General features: G+C 40.8%; 1 protein-coding gene across 4 annotated transcripts in view; it reads right to left on the minus strand.

Moving 5' to 3' along the window:
• The window catches only part of APBA1 (amyloid beta precursor protein binding family A member 1), a 229209-nt gene extending 214412 nt beyond the window's left edge, over positions 1 to 14797 (minus strand). For 2 of the 4 annotated variants that reach the window (XM_054502115.2, XM_054502111.2), the window contains exon 1: positions 14582 to 14724. The gene's annotated coding sequence lies outside the window, so the exon portion shown is untranslated. Of the gene's footprint in view, positions 1 to 14140; positions 14509 to 14581 lie in introns of those variants that run through there. The other 2 variants (XM_054502114.1, XM_054502113.2) reach the window with 2 other exon arrangements.
• Between the last annotated feature and the right edge of the window lie 13129 nt (positions 14798 to 27926).

The following is a 27926-nucleotide window of genomic DNA, read 5'->3' on the forward strand; positions in this document are numbered from 1 at the left end:
AATATCCAAAAACACTGTGAAAGACAGAAGTCCCCCTGCTTAGCCCAATGATATCAACATTAGCCACTGGCTGACATTATCCAGCTAATGATTACAACAGACTGTAACTATTCATTTTGACTAACATAGCACTTTGCTAGATAATACTTAGATTGGCTAATTACCAACTATTAAGCCTATTTTTATGAAGTTATAGGAATATAGATACTTACATATATACGCATATGTGTGTATACATATATATTTAAACATTTTACTACTTTAGCTTTACTTTAGATTCTACTGTAGCTTTTATTTTGGGTGACTCCTGGTTTAAGGTGACAAATTTACCACGTTAATGCCATCAATTATATATTTTTAATCTTTTCCTCTTAAAGAGTATAAAGGTATATACATCAGGTATAAATCCACAGAGAATGGAAGAGAGAATATTCACAAACAAAAGATTCCAACACATTTTTCTTTGAGATGACTGAACTGTAGAACCCCAGAGATGCAAGCCTACCGAAGGATGGGGTGGAGAAGCCTCTGGAAACAGGAGGTTCACTGATCCAGAACAGCTGGATCCCCAGCCCTCTGCTCCACACCACACACACACGTATCACTAGGAGCCAGCAGCTACTTCTCAGGAAAAAGACTGGCATGTGGAGATTCCCAGTGGAACAACCTAATAGCTCCCTTGGTTACCCTGTAGAGAGGCCTTCTGATGGACAATGTTGTCCTACTGAAGTCCTCCCTTCCTTCCTTCCTGTCTTTCTTTCTGTCTTTCTTTCTCTCTTTCTGTCTTTCTTCCTCTCTTTCTTTCTCTCTTTCCCTCTCTCTTTCTTTCTTTCCTTTTTGAGACGGAGACTTGCTTTGTCACCCAGGCTGCCAGGATCTTGGCTCACTGCAACCTCCACCTCCTGGGTTCAAGCAATTCTACCTCAGCCTCCTGAGTAGCTGGGATTACAAGCGTGCACCACCATGCCCAGCTAATTTTTTGTTTTGTTTTGTTTTTTTAGTTAAGACGGGGTTTCACCATGTTGGCCAAGTTGGCCTCAAACTCCTGACCTCAGGTGATCCACCCTCCTTGGCCTCCTAAAATGCTAGGATTACAGGCGTGAGCCACTGCACTGCACCTGTCCTCAAGTCCCCACTTTCAATGTGCTTTCCCACCCAACAGCCAGCACCTATGGCTCTTTTTGGGAGGGCTGCACTTGCCTCACCCTTTCATGTCAAGAGCCAGAAATACCTGAGAATTTATGTCCCCACCCAACAGACCCCCTCTCTTAACTGAAGACTGACAGGTATGGAGTATGAAACACCAACCTCATAGATTCAGGCGGGGACAACTCTGAGGCTGACTTACACTCCAGAGCTCCCCCACCCCACACAGGATCAGGCTGAAGCCACTCTTTGCAGTATTTTGTTTGAATGAGAGCATACCCTTACTTGACTTCTTCCCTTTCCCTTCCCAGTTTTTCCTAGGAGCATCTCCTTAATAGAGCAGTACATATACACACAAACCCTCTTCTTGGTGTCTGCTTCTGAGGATTCTGACCTAAGACATCTGCAAAGCACACCAACTTATACAGACCTTCTGGCCAGCTTCAGTGTCACAGTCCTACATATGAAAAGACAATCAACGATAAGCAGACTGTGCTAAAAACCTCCAGCAGGGAAGGGAGTGATCAACACAAACAACAAGATGTAAACACTGTAATTCCCCAAGTGGGAGAAGCAGGAGATGTGATAGGAGAGGGAAAAATTAAACTCAGAAAGAGTAAAAGATTCACTGTACAGATATCATAATAAATGACACCTGAATCATCCACCTTCATATGCACATTCTCTCTACTTCATCAAGGGGAGCCTCATTCCACATAAGAATGCAGACGGGTGGATAATTGCCTACCCATCACATCACCATGCAGTCCTCTCTAAGCCTGCCCTCCCCGCATCACCCCATCGCCTCTGCATCCATCCACTAAAAGTAATTTTGAAAACAGTCTTTGCACTGTCAGTAAGTACCATGTTGTGTTTCACAGGGAGCAGCTTAGACATAATAGCAAACAAAATCCTGAGCCTCTCATCCTCCACTCTTCCCCAAGCAGGTTTCAAATACCTCACATGACTTAAATGTATAATAATATGCACTTTTAACACTGGCTTAAAATTCTATCTTTAGGACTAGACATCATCTACCATAGCAGTAACAATTTATGCCAAGTCAAAGTATACTTTATAATTTATTTTACATGTGTCATGGATCTCTCTTCCAGGTTATGGAAAATTAATATATTTTGGCAGGCTAAAATACTTAAGCACTTAACAGAAAGCTGACTTAATTGTTCCTTTCCTTAACAAATTTTCATAAGGAGTAGATACTGTTAGTGATTTTGGTCCCAAGCTTCTAATATATTTATTTCTTCCCACCCCTTAACTACATACCCACGTGCACACACATACACACAATCCTTATTATAGAGTAACATATTGATCATAGACTATGTGGAATAACACACACACCCCTGCCATAATTCCAGCATACAGTTTCTGTCCATTTTGAGAAGAAAGATGTCAATTTACATATTTTGTAATAATTCCACTTCCAAGGCTATACTTATTAAGAAGAAAAACAGGAGGTATGTTCGAGGCTTTGCTCTTAGAAAGATGTGCATGATTCCTCAATACATGGTGGGGAAATACAAAGATAAAGTACATTCTATGAGGCCCTCTTTATTTATAGTCAAATGCATGGAGTTCTGGCCCCCATGTTAAATTTTGGGGAAAGCATATCACCAAGGGCTGCTGGCAGCTGAGGCATGAAATACTTCAGTCGGTTCAGAGTTTCCTATAGTGGCAGGATACCCAAGGGAGCAAAGCTAAACATCTGGCCACTTTAGTTATCATCTAACAAGCGCTTTTCATGCTGAAATGTTGGTTTTGTTTGTCTGTTTGCTTTTCCTCTCTGTCCTCCCTGACATTCTTTTCCTTTTATGGTTAATAGCAGAGGGGGGAAATACTTTGAGGCAAGAATCTCAAAGCCTTATATTTAATCACAAAATTTTAACTCAATCATTCCCAAAGCTTTACTAGAGAATAGGTGGAATTTCCTTTAAAGATGAAAAAACAGGAAACATACAAAAGCAACAGATTTTTAATCCTGATTTATTCAATAAATATTTCTTGGGCATATAGAATATACATGTGGGGGGCATACTATACATATGCTATTATCTTTCTCAGTGTTAAGGGAGATGAAAAAATGAGTGTGTGGGTGGGTGCATAGTTTGAAAGGACAAGAGAGATGGAAAAGATGAGCATGAGCTGCTGGAATCCAGAGTGGTACAAAGCACTGTGAGAGTTTAGATCAGGGGTCAGTAAACTGAGGTCCGTGGGGCAAATCCATCCCACTGCCTGTTTGTGTACTGCCCTGGAGCTGAGAATGTTTTTTATGTTTTTAGATGGTTGAAAAAAAGTTAAATGAGAAATCAACATTTTGTGAAGCAAAAATGAAGTGAAATTTGAATTTTAGCATCCATAAACAAACTTTGATTAAAATACAGTCACACTGTAACACTGGTTTACATATTGTGTACAGTTGCTTTTGTACTACAAGGGCAGAGTGGAGGAGCTGTGGCAGAGACCATATGGCCCACAAAACCTATTTACTACTAGCCCTAAACAGAGAAAGTTTGTCAACTTCTGGTTTAGAGGAAAGAGACACTAGCGATTAGAACTAGGTAGGGAGTCACTTTCATTCAATGTCATGATGAAGGAAGTGAGACATCTACCTTACTTTTCTGCAGCCTTTCATATTTTATTTGACCCCAGTGGCCCTGTGCAGGAAGAGATGGGAAGGGCAGGTTTCATCATTTCCCCTTTTGTACCTGGAGAAGCTGAGGCTCAGACCAACCTGGAGACTTGTTCACTGTTGATGGCTAATTATGGCAGCACTATATTCCAACTCATTCTGAGTCCTTGCCACCCCACAGGGCCAAGAATGGAGAGATGTCGGTGCAACAGTGCTATGGTTTGAATGTGGTTCATCCCCACCAAAATTCATGTTGACATTTAATCCCCAATGTGGCAGTATTGGGAGGTGCGTGGGTCATGGGGGATGAATCTCTCATGAATAGATGAATGTCCTCCTGCAGTGATGAGTGAGTTCTCACTCTTGCAAGAATGGAATAGTTCCCTAGACAGCGGATTGTTAAAAAGAATCTGGCTTCCTTGGTTTTTCTCTCTTGTTTCCTCTTTCACCATGTTATCTCTTCACACACACTCGCTGTCTTTCCACTTTCCACTATGAGTGGAAGCAGCATGAGGCCCTCACCAGATGCAGCTGCCTGGTCTTAAATTCTCCAGCCACCAGAATTGTGAGCCAAATAAACTTCTTTTCTTTGTAAGTTACCCAGCCTCAGGTACTCTGTTATAGCAACACTGAATGGACTAAGACAAACAGTAACACACACACACACACACACACACACACAGACATCCCAAGTAGGATGAAGGCATCATAAACAAGAGAGTCAAGATGGGGCAGTGGGGATGGGAAGCTACTGCTGGGCCCAGAGGACAGAAAAGACTCCAGGACCAGCAACTGTCTGGACCCATTCCTATGCCTAGACCTGAGGCAAATCCCCTGTGTCCTGTTTTGTAGTCACTGAGGAAGCTCTGAGAGCCTCAAAGTCCTATCTGCAACATAAGTTCTCTCCTGATGTGGTTATGAAGAGTAAATTAGGTCATTATGAGAAGTAAATGAGTTAGCTGTGTACAGTACTTAGCACAATGCCTGACACTTTGTAACTTGTTTTTAGTCACTGGATGGGGAATCTGCTGAGTTTTTAAAAAAGGAATTTATGTGTACTTTAGATAGCTAGCCTGCCATAAAGAATACAATCATACCTGAACATAAGATTAGGTTAGGCTTTCATATGACCTAATACTTTGGAAACATTTCATCTGTAGAACAAATTCTAGCTCCTTTAGGACAGAACTCTTCCAGGTACTAGCTCAGGGAAAAATGATTCTTATATTTTCAAGTTATTTGGAAGGGAAGTGGGTGTAGAAACTATTTTCACATCTGGGAAGAAATATATTAGGTTAAAATTTAGAATTAAGTAATTTAACTAAACGTCCAGAACTCTAGAGGCTAAGAGACAGCAGCTAGGGAGAGGGGCAGGAAGACTGAAGGACAGGAAAGAACCATGAGCAACCAGCTCAGCAAGGAGGTTGTGGCCCAGTGACTTGACATGGTCCCCACAACCCAAGAAAGCCACAGATCTAACAACAAATCTATTCTTCTTACTCCACTTTCCCTTTTCCACACTAATATAATTTCTTCTTTTGTGAATAACATGTCTACTCAAAAATAAAGTTTCTGCGATTACTGCATCATTTGTCCACACCACCAAATATCCAAATATGCTAACAATTCAAAAAAACGAAAAAACAACTTTTGACATGAAATTATTTCATACTATAAGAAAATAAGCACTCTTCTGATAAATGTAATACAATAGAGCAGTGTTTTCTAAACTGCATATTAGGGTTCACTAATGCAGAGATTAGTTCAGTGGGTTGGCAAACATACAGAACAGAAGAGAATAGGATAGAAAGCATCAGAGTGGATTACACATAATAAAGGACAGCTATTGTTGAGTGAAACTTGTTTCAGTGATGTATGTGTGTGTGTCTATGTGTTTACACACACTCATCTATGTTGCTAGCCTATCATCTAAATTGTGTTCTCACTAGGAATCATGGCCAAAAGTGTGTAAAAGCCACTGTAATAGAATGTAACCCACTTTAGTAAAGTCCAGTACAAAAGTCCAAATTCACTGAATAGCCAATGTAGGGGGTAATTATTCTTGTTAAGTGGAATTTCCTTAAATGACTCTAAGTTCATCCTCTGCTTTTAAAATATGCTACAATTTACAAGAAAAAGGAATTTATACATACTTGGCAATTATCCTTCTTTAAAATAAAGTGTGCCTGTTAATAAATACAGAATTGATCTCGAGATATAAAATTTATCAATAGTCAGAAACATAACGATTACATTATTTGGAATGGTGGCCAATTAATTCCTTTAGGAAATAAATCATTGCTGTATTTGCTGTATTTTTCACACGAATTATATGCTAATTAATCCACATGGAACAGAAGAGGAGGCCGAAAAAGAAACTTAGTGGGCAGGGATTGGTTTTGCCACCATACCTTGACAACCTCCTGTGATCACTTTACATATACAAAAAGATGAGATTCTGTCCTCCAAAATGTGTATTTCAGAAAAGAGAAAGTTGCCTTATGTATAAATGCTTACAAAGTCTCCCATATTGTGGGGTATTCTCTTAATTACCTTCTTCTGAATGCCAAAAACCCTGTTACCTCCAAGATAACAGAAATTGAAAGCCATGTAATTCACTAATGCTGGATGTGATGGCAACTGATTTTAAAGAGAGAAACCATGTCAAAAACATATTACCTGGTAAGACTGCAGATTTCATGAAAAGGAGGTGTGTGTTTCAGAGGTTACTTAAGAACTATTTGGAGAAGATAGCTGGAAATAAACTCAATCAACACAAGATAGGGATACTTCTGAAGGCTATGCAATTGAAATAAGATAAATGACTGAATGAATACAGAGTAAAGGAGGCCATGATTTTAACACCAATTTAAGTAAATATTCCTAGGGAGGAGCTTTACAATTGCTTGTCTTGGATGTCTTTACACAAGACATACAGAAGTGCTGGGTTGCAGAGATCATAAATATACTCCTTTAGGAAGAAAGGACAAAACAAACGTTCTTACATTAAGTGAATGAGCACTCAGGGTTTGGAATAAAGTTTGTGGTGGTAGCATCATACAGAAACTCAAGAAGTACTATATCTCAAAAAAGTTAGAAATGAACATGAAAAAAGTGGCCTAATCATGACAAAGACTCTAAAGTCAAAAAAGTATGTGAAGTATTTGAATAAATGATTTCATAAAATGTGAGAATGGAAGGATGTCATATTTCTAAATTAGTAATTTTATATAACATGATTTTAATTATATGAAAGTAAACTAATAAATTAAACATAAGTAGATACTTCACTCTTTGCCTATATTCCTAGAATATGCATATTCAAGTTGACATAAAGCCTTTTTACAAACGCTCTTGTTGGAAAACTGAGGGCCACCCTATAACAGAGGGTACCTTACACATAAGCATATATGGTACTCTGCACCTCAGATAACTGAGGGTGGCCAATAGTTGGCTTGTGAGTGAACGGAACTGCAGGCAGTTGTCACAATACATTAAAATCCCTAAATTAAAATCCCTAAATTAAAATAATTAAACCAATTATTATCTGTTGAAAATTCTTTATGATACCTCTGTGCTGTGTTAAACAGGGGTCCCATGTCCACTTCTGAGTTCAGCTATAGCTGTATCGACAGTCTCCACGTACACTGACAGTTTCCCACTTCCACCGGGCTCTGCCTCTCTGTTTCTCTGCTCAAGAGCTTTCTTTGGTGTCTCTGGAGCTTGCTCAGGCTAATCTTAGCAGCCCTAAAGTACTGAAGATTTAATATCCCTAGGGAAATGGTGGATAAAGACCCCAGTTTCTCCACTGCTTGGTGGACAATCCTAATGTGCAGTCTATATAACGCCAGCAGAGCCAAGCCCCAGCTGCCCACCGTGGTAACCTGCTCATTAACTCACCTCTTAATGGGCTTTCTTCCCTCTCCTGTGTCATTTTCTCCATTCTCTCACTTGTGCTTCTTGAGGTTGTCTCTCAGATAAACTATTTTGAACTCAAGTCCTCATCTCAGGGTCTGCATGCATAAACTGCTTTAGCATCATGTGGCAATTCTGTGTCCCGTTTGAAAAACAGCTACCTATCTGCAGAAATCAAGGTAAACGAGCTTTACCCTCATTCTTTACACCTGAGTTACTTAAATCTTTGGAAATTTCTCATCAATTCCTCTCCGTAAGTATTTGATAAACCCTTACTACTGCAGAGAGTCATTCTGTGTTATAGAGTATACCCAGATGAACAAAACAAAGTTCTAGCCTCAAGGACCTTATACTTGAGAATGGAACATGAAACAAGGAGGAAGAAAAGAAAGCAATATTTAAAGAAGATTCAGACCACAGAAGAGATGTAAGTTCCAAGGAGCAGAACTACTTCCAGCTGACTAGTATTTCATCACTACCCAGACAGAATCATGCTTTGTTTTCTGATGTGATCTCGGCTCACTGCAACCTCTGCCTCCCAGGTTCAAGCAATTCTCCTGCCTCAGCCTCCCAAATAGCTGGGACTACAAGCATGCACCACCATGCCTGGCTAATTCTTGTATTTTTAGTAGAGACGGGGTTTCGCCATGTTGGCCAGGCTGCTCTCGAACTCCTGACCTCAAGTGATCTGCCTGCCTCAGCCTCCCAAAGTGCGGGGATTACAGGCATGATTGTTTTCTAACTTAAATACATTTGATTGAGGACATTCATCTTTATATAAACGCAGCACTGATTCATAGGTCAGCCCAAATACAGTAGATGGTAATACAGCCTTATGGGCAAACAATTGAAAATGAAAGGCAAAGCATTTTGTTGTGAATTCCCTAAGTGACTGCTCCAGGTAAACCAAGGAAACCAATAAGGTTTCCCTGCTGTCCCTTGAGGATGCCAAACATGTTCTTATCCAGCCTTTTAATTTTTGATATCCTCTCTGCCTAGAAGACCCTTCCGCCAAAGATCTGCAGGGCTTACTACTTCACATCTTTAAGCTCTTTCTGCTTAAGGTCTTCCCTGACCATACTATATAAAATAATGTCACCCCCCACCCACCCACTATCGTCAGTCTATTGCTCTGTTTTATTCTTCGTCATAGCACTTACCACCTGGCATGTTATGTAATTGCTTATTTATTTATTTTTAATCTCCTTCCACTAAAAGCTCTGTAATATTAAGGACATGCCCCCCCCCCCATATTCCTTGCACCTAGAATAGTTTCTGGCCCAGAGAAAGTGTTCAATGAGTATATGTTGAAGGAATGAATAAATTTCATCATTAAAACCTCAAAATCACCACTCATTACAGTTGAAGTTCCATAAACTCACCTGGAATCATGACAATCCCATAACTCAAGGATCTAAAGGGTTCGCAATCATTTTGTGAAAAATGTGGGGTTTTTTAAAATAAAGCTTCAATGTATATATCAGGTATGAATAAATAGTTTTAATGCTATCATAAACTTGTACAGGCCACAAAATGCAACTCATTCGATGTCCATTGTGTAAGAATGAAATCCTGAAATTTAAAATTTTAGATACTGTAGCTAGCTTACTTAAAAAAAGTTTATTCATGTATTCATGTGACAAATGTATATTGAATGCATATGATGGGTATGGTGTTGGGCGAGGTGCTATATTTGATTTTTCTTTTGAAAACTGACTTTACATGTACGTCACTGTAAAACCATACTCTACCATTATAGATAGAAAAAGCTCATCCTTTAAAAAAACACTTACATTTTTCCCCATTGTTTTACTATAAACTTCTTAAAATTTAGCTCAGATCTCTGAGAGAGAATATTTACAGGAAATACAAGTGGAGTCTTTAGATAATTTTAAAGGTAAACATTCTTCTCTTTTTACTGCATTTAAGGGAATGAAGAACCACTGTATTTAGCAACATTAAATGCTCACTATACAAAAATTACTTAAGTAGTTGTCAAACTCCAGTTATATAGTGTTAATTGGTTTCACTACAAATTCATGCTTTTCAAACACATGAGGTCCTCATGATTGGGTAGATCTTTTATTTACTCCTAATTGACTCACTGTTCTGTTTCCACAATGCCCACAAGTCTTTGTCATTCTACTCCTGGCTTCAACCTGCCTATCTCTCTTTTGACTTTACTTAAAAGACTGTGGCCAAATCCCTTTCTTTCCACCTCAAAATTCCTATGCTTCTGTCTCAAAAGAATCCTTCCTTTGCTTTCATCTAGTATCCTCCCATCTTCTTGAAGACTTAATTCCCTCAATTGAGCCTCTCCCTTACATTTTCAATCTCTTTTTCCCTCGATGGATTGTTCTCCTCAGCTTATAAAGCAGGCTCAAGTCTTCCTATACTAAAAATACCACTTTCCCTCTACTACACCATTGTTGTGATATATCATACTCTCTCTCCTTCTCTTTTACCTCCCAACTTATTGAAAATGAAGTCTGTTTTCACTGCTTTCCATTTCCCTTCCCCCACACCTCCCTTCAAGCCTTGCCCCTGACTGCCACTTCCACCTACCACAAAGACAATCAAGGAAATCCAAGAGTCAAATCCAATGGCTTTGCCTTGCTTGCACCGTCACCCATGGGGTGTGCTGTGTGAGTGACAGGGGCTCTCCTCACCCCTGCCAGCTTCCATGACACTGTACCACTTTACTTCCATCATTTTTCTCCAACTGCCCCTTGTTTAACGTGGTTCCTGTCCTCTTCTTTGTCTTTCCCCTCCAACATACAGACATCCCTCAAGGATCCTATCCTTACCTTTGCTTCTTCTTTCTTCATTTTCTTTATCAGTGATTCCTGGGATATCAAAATCGCTCCTAAGTAGATGACTTACAAATCTCCTGGTAGCTCTAACCTCCCTCTGTATTCTAGTCCCTTAACTTGGACAAGCCTGTCATGCTCAAAAAGAAACTTCTCTCCTCTTCCTTATCCTCTGTTATATCTTCTTTCTGAAAATGACCCAACTGCTCTCTCAGCTAAGCCTGACAATGATCTTTGGCCTCCCTTTTCCCTTCCTCACTTTCCAGTGACTGTTCAAGCTCCTCAGATAATTCCCTCACACCACCTCTTAGGTATGTTCCCTTCTTCCCTCCCACTGCCTCTTTCCATCTTTCCCCTACTTTTGACAGGAGGGTCTGTCTCCCTCCTGCCAGCCTTCTCCCATGTCATTCCATCCAACATAATACTACAAAATTATTGCCCCAAAGCACAGTTGTGATACTGTCAATCTTTCTCCTCTCAAATCTTCTATAGTTCCCCAGTCCTTACTGAACAAAATCCACATTCCTTAGCTTGGCGTACAAGTTGCTCCACCACCTTGAACAAACCTCTCTTTCTTGCTTTATCCCTCATTGCATCTCTTGGCATTCCTAGCGCTGCAGCCAAAGCACACCATTTTTTTGTTTCCTGTGTAGGCATACACCTTCCACTGCCAGGCCTGTGATACACTGTTCCTCCCCCAAGCATGCCCTTCCTTCTCTGCCAACCCAAATGCCACCTTAATCACAGCTCAAATGCTATATCCCATGTAACCTTCCCTAATTCTTCCATCAGAAGTCATTTTGTACCCTGTGAACTCCCACAGCTCTGCAGGAATACTGCTTTTTCAGCACTTAATCATTTTTCACTATTTTTACAGTTAGTAACATATATTCCTCTTTTCTCCTTCTAGAACATGATCCACTTCTGGCTAGGATCTAAGACTTAGCATTCTTTGAACCTCCAACCCTTCTCAACATTCTCTGTCCCCTATCCAAAGGTACAGTGGATCTGAGATGCAGGAGGCAATTAACAAATGTTTGCAAATTAATTATTGTAACCCAGAGAGTTAACTTCAGATTTTATGGCTTGAAATTCTCTCAGTTTTAGCAACAATTACTTCTTCTTTGTAGGATAAAAGTCCTATCTCCCCAAGGTACTACAGTTAATTCCTTTTGGCCCCAGAGGTCAATTTTCAAATATCTCTTACCCCTAAGTCTTCTGAAACAAACAAACACAATAACAACAAAACAAAACAAAACAACAACAACAAAAAACCTTAAGAGACTCAATAATGGAAGAGAAAAGCACTGATGCTACTTTAAGTGAAGGAAAGGCATCCATGCACAAAAAATGGCTTGCTGCAGGCCACAGCAAAAGGTACAACCATTTATTAGAGCTGTTTCATTAACCTTATACCAGTGCAATCTTTAGAAAAGCCAGATATTGCATTTTTAAAACTATCAGCCTGGGCAACATAGCGAGACTCTATCTCTGAAAAAAATAAACAAGTATCTGGGTATGGTGCCATGTGCCTATTGTCCCAGCTACTCAGGAGGCTGAGGCAGGAGGATTGCTTGAGCTAGGAGTTTGAGGCTGCAGTGAGCTATGATCACACTACTGCACTCCAGCCTGGGTGACAGAGGAAGATCCTGTCTCAAAAAGACAAATAAAAATAAAAATGATCACATTTACATTAGAAAAGAACTGATTCCTGAGTCATCGATTTTGCGGCTGTGTAATTCCTCTTTCTCTAAACAGTGTATTTACCTGTTATAAATTCCTCATATTATTAAATATATTCCTCATATTATTAAACTTTCTTGTAAGACATTTACATCCCTGGTCTTACTTGCAAATATAAAAGATGATGACTTTTTTTAAAACCAAAATCTCTTAGAATGGCTTTTAAATTCCATAAGTACTTTTCTCAGAAAGAGATTTGGCATAACAAATAAGAGAGTAAAGAACTAAGATTCAAAATTCATTTTTATAAATCTATCCTTAAATCTTGGATGACAGCCAACAACCAATCTCACATTAAAATCTTAGAAGGCTTGACTTGAAGAACATGGGGAAATTTACTTTACATTGACAGCTTCAAGAACACCTAGTCTATATATCATTAAATAAGATACATAGGAAGAAAAAAAAAGCATATGTGGATAGCCCTAGTTTTATTATTTTCACAACGATATCATGCAACCTTTGCCCATAAAAGAAAGCAAAACAAAAATTTTTAAAAAGAAAAATAAATCTCTGGTGCCAACATGTTGTATATTTACTTGTGTAGCCATGACTGCTACGGGCTTTTCGAAGAGAACCGGGCAGCCAGTTTGGATTCCGACAGCAATGCAGTAGAATTTAAGGTGTTATGACTAAAACATGTCCTAAGCAGATTAAGCTAGTCATACGACATTTTAATAAAGAAGTGTCGAGATATTAAGTGTAAAGTGCACTCATTCCTATGAATACCGCAGGAGAAATACAGGCGAGGGGGAATCACACTGCCCTGGATACACATGAATATGCCATCTCCCTGCCTATCTCTACCCAACCCTACAAACACCAATCTTTACCACGCAGAGACAATTAAACAGCCATAGACTCTGCATGCATTTCTGTGTCCTTGTTCCCACTGGGTGAGTTGTTGCCAGCCTGACATTTTTCCATATTCCCTACTAGTGGGCTCTGTCAGGTAGGAAAGCAGGGACTTTACTGACCTGGGACCCCATCACTGTGGGTCTCGGGAGATTTCAGTTTCCAAATGATACACGGCACCACCTAGCTATTGTGACAGCTGGGAGAGTGGATGTCACCAGCAGTAGAAATAAAGTATCCTGTTTCCTGAGGAAAACGCCCAGGCTGTGTGATGCTGACCAAGTGGGCACCAAACATTTCTCTGTGTGATATTTTTCTTCTTTCTAAAAGACCGCCCCCCGCCCCACCGCATCTCTCTATATGTATACACCTCCAGAGTTCATTCTAAAAGAACCAACACAAAGACCATCCATCCTCTAGCCATAAGGTTTTCAGTGCTTAAATGTGGAAGGAGAAGGTCTAGCTAGCATTGAAAGTTGTGGGGACAGGAAGAGGAATCTGATCATTCAACAACCTTCTCCTTCAGGTCAGACAAGAGAAAAACAATAGAAACTGCACAGTCAGGGAGTACAAGACCCTTATGGAACAGGTGCTAAGGAGAGAAGTAGTATCACAGGATGGAAGGCCCCTTCAAAACCGGGTACACCAGCAAGTCCAGAATGTGTAACGGTTATCCTATTTCCCTGCCATGTGCCTCAAAGCAACATGCTCACTTCCACATCCCCATGTCATGAGGCCGGAGGAAGGGGAAGCGAGAATCCCTACACTGGGCCATCCACACGCAGGAGCAGAACAGACACTGTGCTCAGAGTTGCAGGGTCAAAATAACAAACACTGTCCCACAGTCTTAGCCGGTGACATCAAGTCAGGGCAGCGGCAGATCTCTGGGTTTGGGGCGCAGTTTGGGGAACGTGGATGCAACCACACGCGTACACACACATATACAGGATTCTACACACCGGCCCCTACCCCATTGCCTCCCTCCACACTTCACACACCAAGTGCATCCTGCCCATCTCACCGTTTCCATCATCACATTCTTTCTCCAGGAGAGTCAGCCGAGAGATGAGGGGGTCCTAGCGGGGATTCCTGGAAATGTCATCCCCCATCACCTCCGTCCGCCACCCCTATCCCCTCTGCTGTACCTTTTACACACACACTCTCACACACTCACTCCTGCCATGACTGTCATCAGGCCCGCCTGCTGCGCCCGAAGCCCGGCATCTCAGCGGGCACCGGACCCCAGGCGTCTCGCCCGCAACGCCGTCTTCCCCCGCCTCGCTAGCTGATGGTTCCAGGCACTGCCTCCTGGATGTCGCCTGCTGCCCCCGCTCCTCCGCACTATTGTTCCAGGCAGCCCCTCTCGCGTCCGGGGGCGCCCTTTGGCGAGGACCCGGGCTCCGTCGGGGGCCGCATCAGCGCCGGGCACCCCTTCTCACCCACCCCTCCCTGGCTGTGGTACCTTGCCTGACAGCTGGGTCCGCGGGCCCGCGGGAGCAGGCGGCGCTAGTGACAGCGCTGGTGCCAAGCCTGGGAATAAAGCTCCGCTCCAGCCGCTGCTGCCTCCAGCGCCACCATCTTCTCCCGCCGCAGCCGCCGCCGCCGCCGCCGCCGGGACCGCAGCCGCCCTCGCCCAGCTCCGGCTCCGCAGCCGCTGCTCGGACCCCTCCGGTCTCGCGGCCCCACCCCCTTTCCCCACCCTCCCTCCCGCCCTCCAGCTAGCTCGCTCGCTCGTCCCTCGTGACACGCGCCGGGGCCGGGCGGGCCTGCGAGGGAGGGCGCGGGGGAGCGGGAGCGCGAGCGCGCACGCCGCCTGCTAGTAGCGCCCCTGCCTCCCACGCCCACTCGCGTGCGCGCGCGGCCCGCGAGCCCGAGGCGGCTGCACCGCTGGTGTCCTCTGTGGGCCGCCGGCCGCAGCACCCCTGCCCCGGCGCCGGTGGGCGTGCGGCACACCCGCGCCTCTCGCCTTCCCTCGCATTCGGGTTCGAAGGGCCCGCCCTGCCTGTGTTCCACAGCCCCATCCTCTGGCTCCCGGCCGGACGCAAGGAGGGGAAAATGCAGCTGCATCCCCGAGGGGACTGACGGGGGCCTCCACCCTCCTCGGTGGCAACCCAAGGGGTGCCCAGTTTCCTAGACAGCAGCTGTGGCCAACCTCTGCGCGAAGGAACGGGCCACGCTGCAGGACCACGAAGCCAGGCAGCCGCGTCGACTCCTGCAGGGTGTTCTCTCCTGAGTGACTCCCGAGCTTTCCCGCTTCCCAGGCCCCTTAGATACCGCCTGCGCTTCAAATTCGGAGATTGACCGCGTCTCCGGAATGCGTCGCAGTCCTGCGAGTTCCCCGCCAGGGGGAGAGCCGCGCGGGCTTGGGCCTGAGCGAAGCGAGCCGGGCTGCAGCCCTCCAGGGGAACTGCCGAGTCCCGCCGGGGACAGCGGAGAGCCTGCGGATTGTGAAGCCGGGGAAGGCTCGGCTTGGTTTTCCTACCCGCTCCTCAGTTCTGGTTGATCGGAACTTGAGTGTCTTTGAGCTTAGCACAGGCCATCCGCCCTAGATATGGCTCCTAACTCGAGAGGCCACCCTTTGCAGCAGGGACCAGGTGGCAAGTGCTGTGCGTTAATGAAAAGCTGTGGGCTAGACAGGCCCCGGGAGGCCTGGGCTCTGGCGCCAGCCCCACCTGTAATTGGCAATGCAATAGCTAAATCATTCCCCCTCTTAGAAACACAGATTTTTCCATAATAATGTTATAATGCACAAAGCCTTGTAGTTTGCAAAGCCCTCTCCACACATATATTCTCCTCCAGTAAAATGAAGATAAGCGCTGGTTATCCAGATCCCTTGGGAAATGTATCTTTTACCACACCGTGTTTCCATATTATTTTAAGCACAACGTCTCTAGAGAAGTCTGGGGGTGTAGCCTAAAGCATTCTGAAAGCCTTGTTTTAGCTTTAAAATTCATATGAATTTTGCATTGTACTTTGTAATTTTTTTTTTTTGCTTTAGTAAAACAATAGCTACCTTCTCAAAAAGATTTTAGTAAAATTTAAAATTATATACTAGGAAGATGTCTGCTTGTCCTGTGACATTACTTATATTTTTTCCAGTGAATACTTATTTGGCATATGTACGAGCGAGACATGGTCCTTTTCCACCAGAGCTCACAGTACGCTGAAGGAAATAGGTATTCAACTATCAGACTGGCCAGGCGCGGTGGCTCACGCCTGTAATCCCAGCACTTTGGGAGGCCGAGTCCGGCAGATCACTTTAGACCAAAAGTTTGAGATCAGCCTGGTCAACATGGCGAAACCCTGTCTCTACTAAAAATACAAAAATTAGCCGGGCGTGGTGGTGCACGCCTGTAATCCTAGCTACTCCGGAAGCTGAGGCACGAGAATCGCTTGAACCGGGAGGCGGAGGTTGCAGTGAGCCGAGATCGCGCTACTGCACTCCAGCCTTGGTGTCTCAACAAACAAACAAACAAATAAAACAATCAGACTAAGTGCAACTGTGATAAATTCTCAACTGCAAAGGCGCTAAGGTGCACGGGAAAACCTAATGTGGACTCCAGGACTAGGTAAGGCTTTCTAAGGAAATGACATTTCAGATCCCCCAGGAGAGGCAGCATTGAGACACTTCCAGGTAAAGAGAAGGAAATGTGAAAAGGCCCAAGCACGTGGGGCCGAAGTGAGATGAAGCTGGAGAGGCAGGCAGACTTTGTGGACCGTTTTTAAATAATGATTTTGTCTTATGAGCCTGGAAAGTCAATGAAGGGTTGCCAAGAGTTGGGAGCAGGCAAGCAGGATCACATTTCGGTTCCTGAAAGATGGCTGAGGTGGTTTGTGAGGAACTGATTCGTGGAGGGTCAGGATCCAGGGCGCAGAGAGTCTGAGCTTATCCTACTTAGTGTTTAGGGTTTTCTGTTTTTGCACTAACTGCTCTTTTGATTGTTTTTAGTTCTTGCCTCTGCTCTCCTGTGTACCCATCTAGGAGGCTGTCAGAGTGCTTCTCTGTAATAGTTTCCATTTTGTTACTTTTAATCCACTGCAGTTTTAGGAAGGAAATCAACCCTGTTAGAATTTCAGGTTAAATAAGAGAATATAGGTTCTGAGTGAGAGGCTCTTTTCTGTGCATACACTTATTGCCGTTTGGTTTGCTATCTGAGAGATCTTTCTGCTTATTTTCTACTTTTTGTGTTGCCTTTCCAGTTAGACTAGGTTCTTAGATGCATGAATAAGGGTTACATTATTGCTTTAATAATATCCTGGAATCTTACCTCTCAGGATTTTTGTGTAAAGAAAGTATGTGAAATTTCTCTGCTAAGTATTCGGTGCCATATAAAGAAAGGTAATAATTGTTAGTTATAATGGTAGCTTAGAGACCTCCAAAACTAATTACTTACCAAATGTTCATATGTGGAAATTTCCCTCCCTCCCCCACCCCCATGAAAAACACATATTCCTATTTCTTCTGGATAGCATGAATCATTGTCTTAAGTGCTCTTGTTACTCTGTGCCTTGGCTGGCAGGAAACTCAAAGCCAAATTTTCAGATCATTGTAGAAATGAGTGGATCCATATGGCATGTAGATCCATGTCTTAATCCCTCCTTTGGTCTTGTTCTATTCTATCTATAGATTTCCTGTGCCTGCTTTATTGATGTTTTTCTTTTTAGTAGATCTCTTATAAGGCACTCCAATCCACCACTCCAATCCACCTTCTCCTGTTAACAGGGTCAAAACTGCTATTCAAGTGTTTCAGGAAGCAGTATATAAAATACTGGCAGCCAGGCATGGTGGCTCATGCCTGTAATCCCAGCACTTTGGGAGGCCAACGTGGGAGGATTGCTGGGGAGTTCAAGACCAGCTTGGGCAACATAGTAAGACCCCCGTCTCTCAAAAAAAAAAAAAAATTAGTGGGCATGGTGGCGAATTCCTGCAGTCCTAGCTACTTGGGAGGCTGAGATGGGAGGATTGCTTTAATCCAGGAGGTTGAGGCTGCAGTAAGCTATAATCATGCCACAGCACTTCTGCCTGGGTGATAGAGCAAGACCATGTCACTAAAAATAAAATAAAACACTGGCAACCTGCCAACCATTGAAGCAGGTAACAATAGTATAGACACTGTGCCAAGTGACTTGGGTTTAAAGTAAAGCCTTAACCACCACTGCATGTGCACCTAAAGTCTCCGTGCATGCCAGTTTAAAACCTCGTATTATTGGCAAACTTAAGTATGTCTCCCAATGGCTCATAGATAATCTCCTTTAGTTTAATCTCTGAGGTCCCAAACTCCATCAGCCTGCACTATACCTACAAATACAGACGGTTCCTGTCTTACGATGGTTCAACTGAGAAGTTTTTGACCTTACTTTTGGGCTTATCAGGGTATTAATTTTTTTTTTTTTTTTTTTTTTTTTTTTTTTTTTTTTTGTCAGTGTCTCACTCTGTTGCCCAGGCTGGAGTACAGTGGTGCAGTCTTGGGTCACTGCAACCTCCGCCTCCCGGGTTCAAGCGATTCTCCTGCCTCAGCCTCCCTAGTAGCTGGGACTATAGGCGCCTGCCACCATGCCCGGCTAATTTTTGTATTTTTAGTAGAGACAGGGTTTCACCATATTGGCCAGGCTGGTCTCAAACTCCTGACTTCAAGTGATCCACCCGCCCTGGCCTCCCAGAGTGCTGGGATTACGGGCGTGAGCCACTGTGCCCGGCCTTAAATGCATTTTTGACTTATGTAACCCCACCATAAGTCAAGGAGTGTCTGTATATGTTACTGTCACAAGCACTGTTTGTCACTTGGTAAAAGGACAGAGATTCAAAAACTTTTATTCATTTAGGGTTATTTTTGTCAACAAAGACTTGAAGATTCCATGATTCACTACATCCATTCAAACTCCGCAAGAGTGTGACCATATCTTCCAGCTTTTGATATGGTTCTGGATAGCTTAAATTGGACATCCTTCTTCTGATATAAGTTGATACTTTTCCTTGATTTCAAGTTCTTTAGTGATGACCCTCTTTCTGTATCAGTCCTTGAGCTTATGAGCTGAGGTTGTATGTAAGACAAGCATAGAACAACCCTTGGTAATCTGGTTTCTCTTGAGGATTTCAGTTCTGCTAATATTTAATAATCCAGCATAATTTCTAACATATTGTATAGACTTTTTTGTCACAGGATTTAAAGTGTATGAAAGAAATACACAATTATGAGATGTATATATCATAAACTTCAATAAATTTGCTTGTATATGCAGATTCTTATTTCACCAGCTTTTTCTCTGGGCATAAAATCTGTCAAGAAATAATGCCCTTCTTTTCTTTTTTATTCTCCAAACAAGGTCAGGCTCCTTCTCTTTTTCTCCCACTGTGCCCTTTAATGAGTCTAACCAGAATTTTGTCCTATGTGTTTATCTGATACATCGGAAGACATTCTGGTGCCCCATATGGTAATTCTACCTCTGAAAATGAAGTTTTTGAGTAAATAATGTCATGGGAACATATTGACTTTTAAAAATGGTTGTAATCCCATTCTCTGAACCATACTCCATGGCCAGGGGCTTGGGTTACACTGACTAACTTAAACCAATCAGCTCCCAGTCCTGGAGCCGGGTCAATCCTCCCCAAACCACATGGCTGATTGAGGATAGAGCAAGATCTGGTGACTGCAAAAAGGGTGAAATGGAAAGAGGGAAACAAAAACATCACCTTCCCTGTTCATCTCAGGCTTATAATAGTGAAAAACTATAAACTTCAATGTAAATGTACCACAATAAGGAAATTGGTATACAGATCAGTATGACTGTACAGTGGAATACTATGCAGCCTTTAAAGATAACCATATGCACAGATTTTTTTTTTTTTTTTTTTTTGGGACAGTGTCTTACTCTGTCACCCAGGCTGGAATGCAGTGGCCCCATCTTGGCTCACTGCAACCTCTGCCTCCCGGGTTCAAGGGATTCTCCTACCTCAGCCTCCTGAGTAGCTGGGATTACAGGCACGCGCCACCATGCCCAGCTAATTTTTGTATTTTTAATATAGACGGGGTTTCACCATGTTGGTCAGGCTGGTCTCGAACTCCTGACCCGTGATCTGCCCGCCTCGTCCTCCCAAAGTGCTGGGATTACAGGCATGCGTCACCGCACCTGGCCAGATTTTTTTTAATAACATGGAAAAGGTTAATTTCACATCTTAACTGAAAAAGCCTAGATAAAAAATTCTGTAGATGGATGGCCATAACTTTAAAAAATGCACAGAAAAGAATACATCAAAATGTGAATGGTAGCTCACTCAAGTAATAGGGTTATTTTCTTCTTTCTATGTTTTGGTAGCTTACATTTTTTTTTTTAAACCAATGTACATATGACCTTAATTTGAAAAACAATAATACTAAGAATGTGGCTGTAAACATTAATACCCCTTACCACCAGATGCCATAAAAATAACATATTGGGTCACTTTGCATTTCTAAAGCATTTTTTCCAAATTTGATTTATCCTTCAAGGCTTATTTTAAACACCGCATGCTTTAAGAAAATGTTTTTAGACTAAGTTACTCTCATTGAAATACCTTATCTTCTGAGCATTTGTTTGTAGCACAGGAGCCTCACAGCCTTTGTGGAATGTCAGGATAGAAATGGATTTTAAAAATGATTAAATTGGTTGCTCATTCCGTTTAACACTTGCTTATATATTTGGTTGTTTCCAAATTTATTTTGACAGTAAAGTACTTGAATATGATTGTCATCTGGTAGGAACCCTATAAAATATTGACATATTTAATTCATCCTACTAACCAGGCACAATTTTACGAGAAGAAATTATGACTATGTGGTTTCTATATAAAATATGCCATTACAAGTATATTTCCTTGAAAATAAGCTGTGAAATTAAGTGCTCAGCAATTTCAGAATTTTTTCTTTTAACATGTGTTTGCTACAGATTTATATCTTTTTGCCATCTTATTAGTAAATCAAGTGGTAGTAAATACCAATTACTAAAGGAAGATGCCTAGAATAAGAATATAAAATTGAGAAAATTCCAATAGGTATTTTTCTCTTATCAGTTTGTAGACAAAAATTATATATACATGCATGTGTATGTGTATATATATGTTACCATTATTCATTTTTGGCAGGAGTCCACCTTGGTGCTGTTTCTAGAATGGCACTGACATATGGACACATGATTTAAAATCACTGCTCTATTCCTGTTTTCTGTTAGGTATTTTGTTCCATGTTGTTGGTATCACCTCTCCAAGTTGTTTATGAACCCTGAAAGATCAGTGAGCAAATGTCAACTACATTCTCTTGGTATTTCCTCCACTAAATACGTAGCATATTACAGAGTACCAGGAAGAACTCATCAAATATTTGTTGGCTGACTGATATACAGACACTCCTTGGTGGGGTTACAGTTTCTACTGAATGCCTATAGCTTTCCCACCATTGTAAAGTCAAAAAGTCATAAGTTGAACTATGGTATTTTGGGGACTGTCTGTACTTATTAGCTATCTTTCCAATTATTCCAGTTAGAGTGTTCAGGAAGATTATCTAAATAATTTGCCATTAAAACAATTTCCTTTTCATTTGCTGCTATTTTTTATTAGTGTTCAGTAGTGTCCGAAAAAAGTTATAGATGTGTCCACTGACTCAAAAATAAGGAGCCTAGTAAGACTTTAAGAGTGTATAAAATCAGTGTCAGCAATTTTATCAGATCTTTAACCCTTCTGTCAGACAAGGAAATTTTTCCCTCTCTTTCCTCTCTCTCTCAACACACACACACACAAACACACACACACACACACACACACACACACACACTGTAAGTGATATCCTGTGAAATTCTATTTCATTAAAGCACTACTTCTTGAGAATTTTTTTCCATATGTTTGCACAATATCAGCATTCAGGATGAGCAATAACAATATAGTGAACAGTCATGACTATATTTAACATTTCCCGTAGGTAATACTATTTTTAAAAGCCACCAAATAATTAGATCTTCATTCCCCGAACTTTACTAATCTAATATGTGGTAGCTACTGTAGTAGGCATTTGAAAGTTCAAGCCAAATATCACAAGCTCTATCCTCGACAACTTGTCTACTTTAAGAAAAATCAGACAGACCTCTAATCAAATAACTCCAGTGAAGTTTACTGACTGGGATAAAAGACACACAAATGAGGGCCTGGCTAAATGGTGTTTTTGTGTTATTTGTTTGCTTTTCTAAATACACGTGTTTGAGGAAATTACATCAATTCTCAATCGTCTAGAAGTCAAGTCTGCAGTTAAATGAGCAGGTTTTCTTCCTCAAAAGGAATTTTGTTTCCTAATTGTAAAAAATATTATGATCACCTGGATTTGATGGTTTCCATTTAACCAGAAGGCTTGTGAGTTTCTCCCAGGTGAGAAATAGATGTATTTGAAAACACTATGGGCAGACAAATGTGTCTGCTTCCAACAAAAGAATAGAGATCATCTTCCTAAATGGATAAAACTTCTGAAAGTTCAAAAGAAATGACTTAGGGTCTTTGACATTTTCTATCAAACAGAAAACTGACTTTTAAAAAGGGACATTAGTCAGTATAAACTGTTAAAAAAATCCACATTTTCTGCTTTTATTTTATTCCTCAGAGAAACTCATCCTTCTTCTGCCTTCTACCTCAAACTCATATCTTTTTATTAAATCTGACTGTGGAGATGCTTCTAAGTTAGGTCAGTTTTGCTATGGATTGAATTTTGAGAGCACATTTTAATTTCAACATTCACGCAGCCGAGCACTGCTAAATTGAATAGGCTGTGGTTATGGGAACTGCAGGAACTGAGATGGAACCAAGAAATCTGTTACTGGAGAAACCTTTTGAGTGTGGACAGATTTTAAGTCACTCTTAATAAGGTATGGTAGGTTAAGGAATAACATGTTGTGGAATTCCGGAAAGCAGCTTTTCACCCTTCCTTGCCATTTGGGAATTATTTTCATCCTCACACCACTGCAAACTTAATCAAGAAAACAGAATTTAAATGGGTCTCAGTGAGCTGTGTAGCATACATCTGAAACTTGTGCAACAATAAAATTCTTTTGCCAAGTGGATAGTTAGGGCTGTATTAGTAGCATGTTTCTCAAAGAGCATCAGGTATGCATTTTAATTCTATTTGCATAGAACAAAGAATAATCCCTTAGGCTTCTGTATACTCTGCTAAAAAAAAAAGTGGGGGGCCGGTGGGGAGGTTGAGAGATTTCAGCTGTAGTTTCTCTTGATCAATTTGGAATCTTAAATAGGAAGTGATGTTTTTCCCAAGTCTTCCATGGATCACTAGTTCTAGGGGAAGACAGTAGTTATCATGTGGGAAAAAAAGGTTTCAGGATCAAATACATTTGGAGAACTCTGGAGCTCTGGAGTAAGCTAAATTGTACAGGTTTTTGTTTTTGTTTTTAAATTGCAGGGCTTCTAGGAGACTTTAATTGTAAATGTCCAGGAGGGAAAGAGAGATGATGGAATTGCCAAACTTACAGTGTTCCTTTTGCAAGAAATTTTTTGAGGGACAGGCAAGGGTGTGTTATGACTTCTGTGGGCCCCTTGCTCCACAAGCAAATATTAAAGATTATATTTTATAAGTGGGTTGGTATAAAGACGAATATATTAATAGTCTATAATAAAACATTTTATCTGACCTAAAAGTTCATTTTCTTTTTGCTTCCGATTTTAAAGGAAATTAAAACATTTTTGTGGTCCCCTGTAAGTATTGTGCCTAGGCAATGTACCTACTCTGTCTAATAGGTAGGTCGACCCTAGGTCTAGGTATTACACAGGAGGAATGAGTCACTGCAATAAACCTACAAAATGGAATCCAGAAGCACACTATGGCATTTCATCTGAGGTACTGAGATTGTGGCCGCAGGGTCACTTCTTTTCTTCATGCAATGGTCACTGAAGAAAGAAGTCTAACACACATGCACACACACACACACGCACACACACAGTGGCAAAAGGTAGACTGTGGCAAATCTCCATGTTATTGATTCTATGTGAGCTCTACTCATTCAGTATGTTCCCTTAAGCTAAAATACTACGTCTCTCTTCAGTGTTTTCAATGTAAATCTATATGCGGTTAGATGAACTAGCTGGAAAAGGAGATTCTTAGTTACTCATTTCTACGTATGAATCTAAACATTCATTCATGCTCAGAGCATCTTTGAGAGGAAAAGTTCCATAGCTGAAACTGATGTCCAAACCAATCTTTATTATGGATAAGACTTTCAATTTATGGTTCTATTATTTTGTCACAGTGAACTTACTGGCTAGGGATATTGAGAGATGGACGTTATTAATCCTTCTTTGACAAGCAAAGTCTTGGTAAGAAGCTGTGGGTAATGCTCACAGTGGGTTGGGCATGATACCAAATTTGACTTTTGGCCATGTTAACCAAATTTCCAAAGACTGATGATTCGTCTTTAAAGATAAATTAGTAAAAGGGAAGTCATATAGTTTGGCTATTTGTCCCTGCCCAAATCTCGTGTTGAAATGTAATCCCCAGTGTTGGAGGTGGAGCCTGGTGGGAGGTGTTGGGTCATGGAGGCAGATGCCTCATGGCTTGGTGCTGTCCTCGTGATAGTGAGTTCTCACGAGATCTGGTTGTTGTAAGTGTAGCACCTCCCCTCTCATTCTCTCTCTTGTCTTTACCTTCTGCCATGAGTAAAAGCTTTCTGAGGTTACCCCAGAAGCAGATGCTGGCGCCATGCTTCCTGTACAGCCTGTAGAACTATGAGCCAATTAAACATCTTTTCTTATAAATTACCCAGTCTCAGGTATTTATAGCAATGCAAAAACAGCCTAATACATGAAGTTTCGATATAGTCTAGGGATGTTCAACTCAGAACAGTATTATTTGGTTTCTCTACTGAGAGTACATTTATTAAAAAAAAAAAAAAAAGTTGCCGTTTCCTGGCTCAGGAGCAGAGGTAAATAGATTGTAGTGATATACCAGGTATACAGGAGAATTCAGTACATCATAACTGTGGCATTTCAATTAGTGTAGAAAAGATGGATTATTTAATAAGTGGTATTAGGCCTACAGGACTAGCCATTTGGGAAAAAGTTAGCTGAATCTCCATTTCATCCCTTACCATCAAATAAGTTCCAAATGCTTCAACAGTAAAAATGTAAAATAATGAAATAATAAAAATACTTCAAGAAAACATAATAATGAATATTATTTATAATCGTGAAGCACAGAAGGCCTTTCTAAGCATGATATGAACCCAGAATTAGAAAAAAAACTGATAAATATAACTACATTCAAATTAAAAAATTCTATACAAAAATTGAAATAAAAAGAGTCAAAAGAAGAAACCTTATAAAATTGTGCAAATAACACATAATTAAAGGCTACATTCCCTTGTCTAAAAAGAGTTTTTACAAACTAACAAAAAAAGATAATCGACTAGAAATACAGACAAGGGACAATGGCCAATTCCTAGAAGAAAAACAAATCACCAACAGACCTAGGAAAAGATTTAAACAGTTCTAATAATTATAGAACTACAAAAGAAAACCAGGGCAATATATTTCACCTCTTAGATTGGCCCAAACAAGACAAAACAAAATGTGATAATATACTAGATTGCTGATGACGTGAGGACACAGGCATTCTTATTACAGAGTAGTGAGTGTAACAACATTGTAAATGTCTGCTTAGCAATAAGCTTTTTCCCAGAAGTTCCATTTCTAGGAATTTATCATACAGAAATATTTGAGTTATATGTGTTTATTGTAAAATATTCAAACATTTTAGACTTTTTGTTTTTTCTCTTTTTTTGAGACAGAGTCTTGCTCTGTCACCCAGGCTGGAGTGCAGTGGTGCAATCTCGGCTCACTGAAACCTCCACCTCCTGGGTTCAAGTGATTCTCCTGTGTCAGCCTCCCAGGTAGCTGTGACTACAGGCACCCACCACCATGCCTGGCTAATTTTTTGTATTTTTAGTAGAAACAGGGTTTCACCATGTTAGCCAGGATGGTCTCGATCTCCTGACCTCGTGATCCACCTGCCTCAGCCTCCCAAAGTGCTGGGATTACAGGCGTGAGCCACCGCACCTGGCCAAACATTTTAGACTTTTTGTTATGCAAATGCACAAAGACATATGTATATATTCAATGTAGCATTGTTGATAATAATGAGGAATTGCTAACCAAAATGATTATCACTCGCCAATTGATTAAATAAATTTTAGTATACCAAAAAAGGAATATTATAAAACATTAAAAGAAATGTGAGGAGCCCATGTGTTCATACAAGGGAAATTGTCTACAATATACTGTTTTTTGTTTGTTTTTGGGTGTTTTTGTTTGTTTGTTTTTGAGACAGAGTCTCACTCTGTTGCCCAGGCTGGAATGCAATGGTGTGATCTTGGCTCACTGCAACCTCTGCCGCCCAAACTCAAGCGATTCTCCTGCCTCAGCCTTCTGAGTAGCTGGGACTACTCAGGTGTGCGCCACCACGTCTGGCTAATTTTGTGTTTTTACTAGATGGGGTGTCGCCATGTTGGCCAGACTGGTCTCAAACTCCCGACCTCAGGTGATCCACCTGCCTAGGCCTCCCAGAGTGGATTACAGGTGTGAGCCATGGCGCTGGGATATCCACAATATACTGTTAACTGAAAACTCAAGTTACAAAACAGTATGTTTAGATTGATCCCATTATTGTCTTAAAAATATTAAATATTCACCCAAAAAATTTGGAGTAATATATAGCAAACTGTAATAGTAGCACACTCTCCATCATAAATACCTACAACAGTTGAAACTTTTCTAATAAGCATTTATTATTCTTGTACTCAGAAAAAAGTCATTTAAAATTTTTTAAAGCGTTTAAAAAAAATGACCATTCAGAAATTTTAGTAGAATTATATTTTTCCTAAAAGTTTTTTTTCCTCTCTCAGGCCCAATTAAGCACTGGATTTCTTGTGGCATTGAAACATACAGGAAGAGAGTTTGTGGCCCGTCAGCTTTTTTTCCATATACCTGTCCTCTCTATGGCTGCTAGTGTCAGATGGAATTGAGATCATTACCACCCTTGGCTTAAAAACTCATCTAGAGTACCTTTATTAAAATCAGAAACCTGAACTCTATCATTAGCATGAGATTTCTCTGCTGCTGTAGACTTAGTAGCAATTGTTAATGAGTCACATTATATAATCATAAAAAAGATTAACAATTCTCCTTATAGAAATTTTGGTAAATATAAAATAACTAAAAGAACAAAATTACTCATAGCTCCTTCGCTCAAAGCAACTACTGATCGCATGTAACATTTTTAACATTTTAAAAATTCATTTTTCGCCATGTCTCCATTTTTACAAATATGTGATCATATCCTGTAAACAGTTTTGCATCTTCCTTTCATTATTTAGCACATTTAATAACATTATATTAGAAATTTCTCTGTAAACATCATCTTAATGGTTATTTAATATTTAATAATTTATCTAACAACCTTCTGAGAAGCTTGACATTTAAGTAGTTTCCAAGTTTTCATTGATATAAGAAATTATTAGTGAACATCTTTGTGCATAAAGCTTTTTATTTTCCAGGTTTTCCCATTAGGGAAGTTACTAGAAGTGGTACTGCTATTGAAGAATGCAAGACTCTTGGTACAAATGGCTTAATTGCTTATTCTAACTTACACTCCCACCAGTAATGAGAAAGGGTGCTTGTTTCATTATACCCATTATTCATTTGATATTATCAGTAAAAACAAAACCAAAATTTGGTAGGTATAAATTGAAGTCTTTTTTAAAATTTGTATTTCTTTGCTACAGGACTGAAT

This window comes from Pongo pygmaeus, chromosome 13, assembly GCF_028885625.2.
Source record: "Pongo pygmaeus isolate AG05252 chromosome 13, NHGRI_mPonPyg2-v2.0_pri, whole genome shotgun sequence".
Lineage (NCBI taxonomy): Eukaryota > Metazoa > Chordata > Mammalia > Primates > Hominidae > Pongo > Pongo pygmaeus.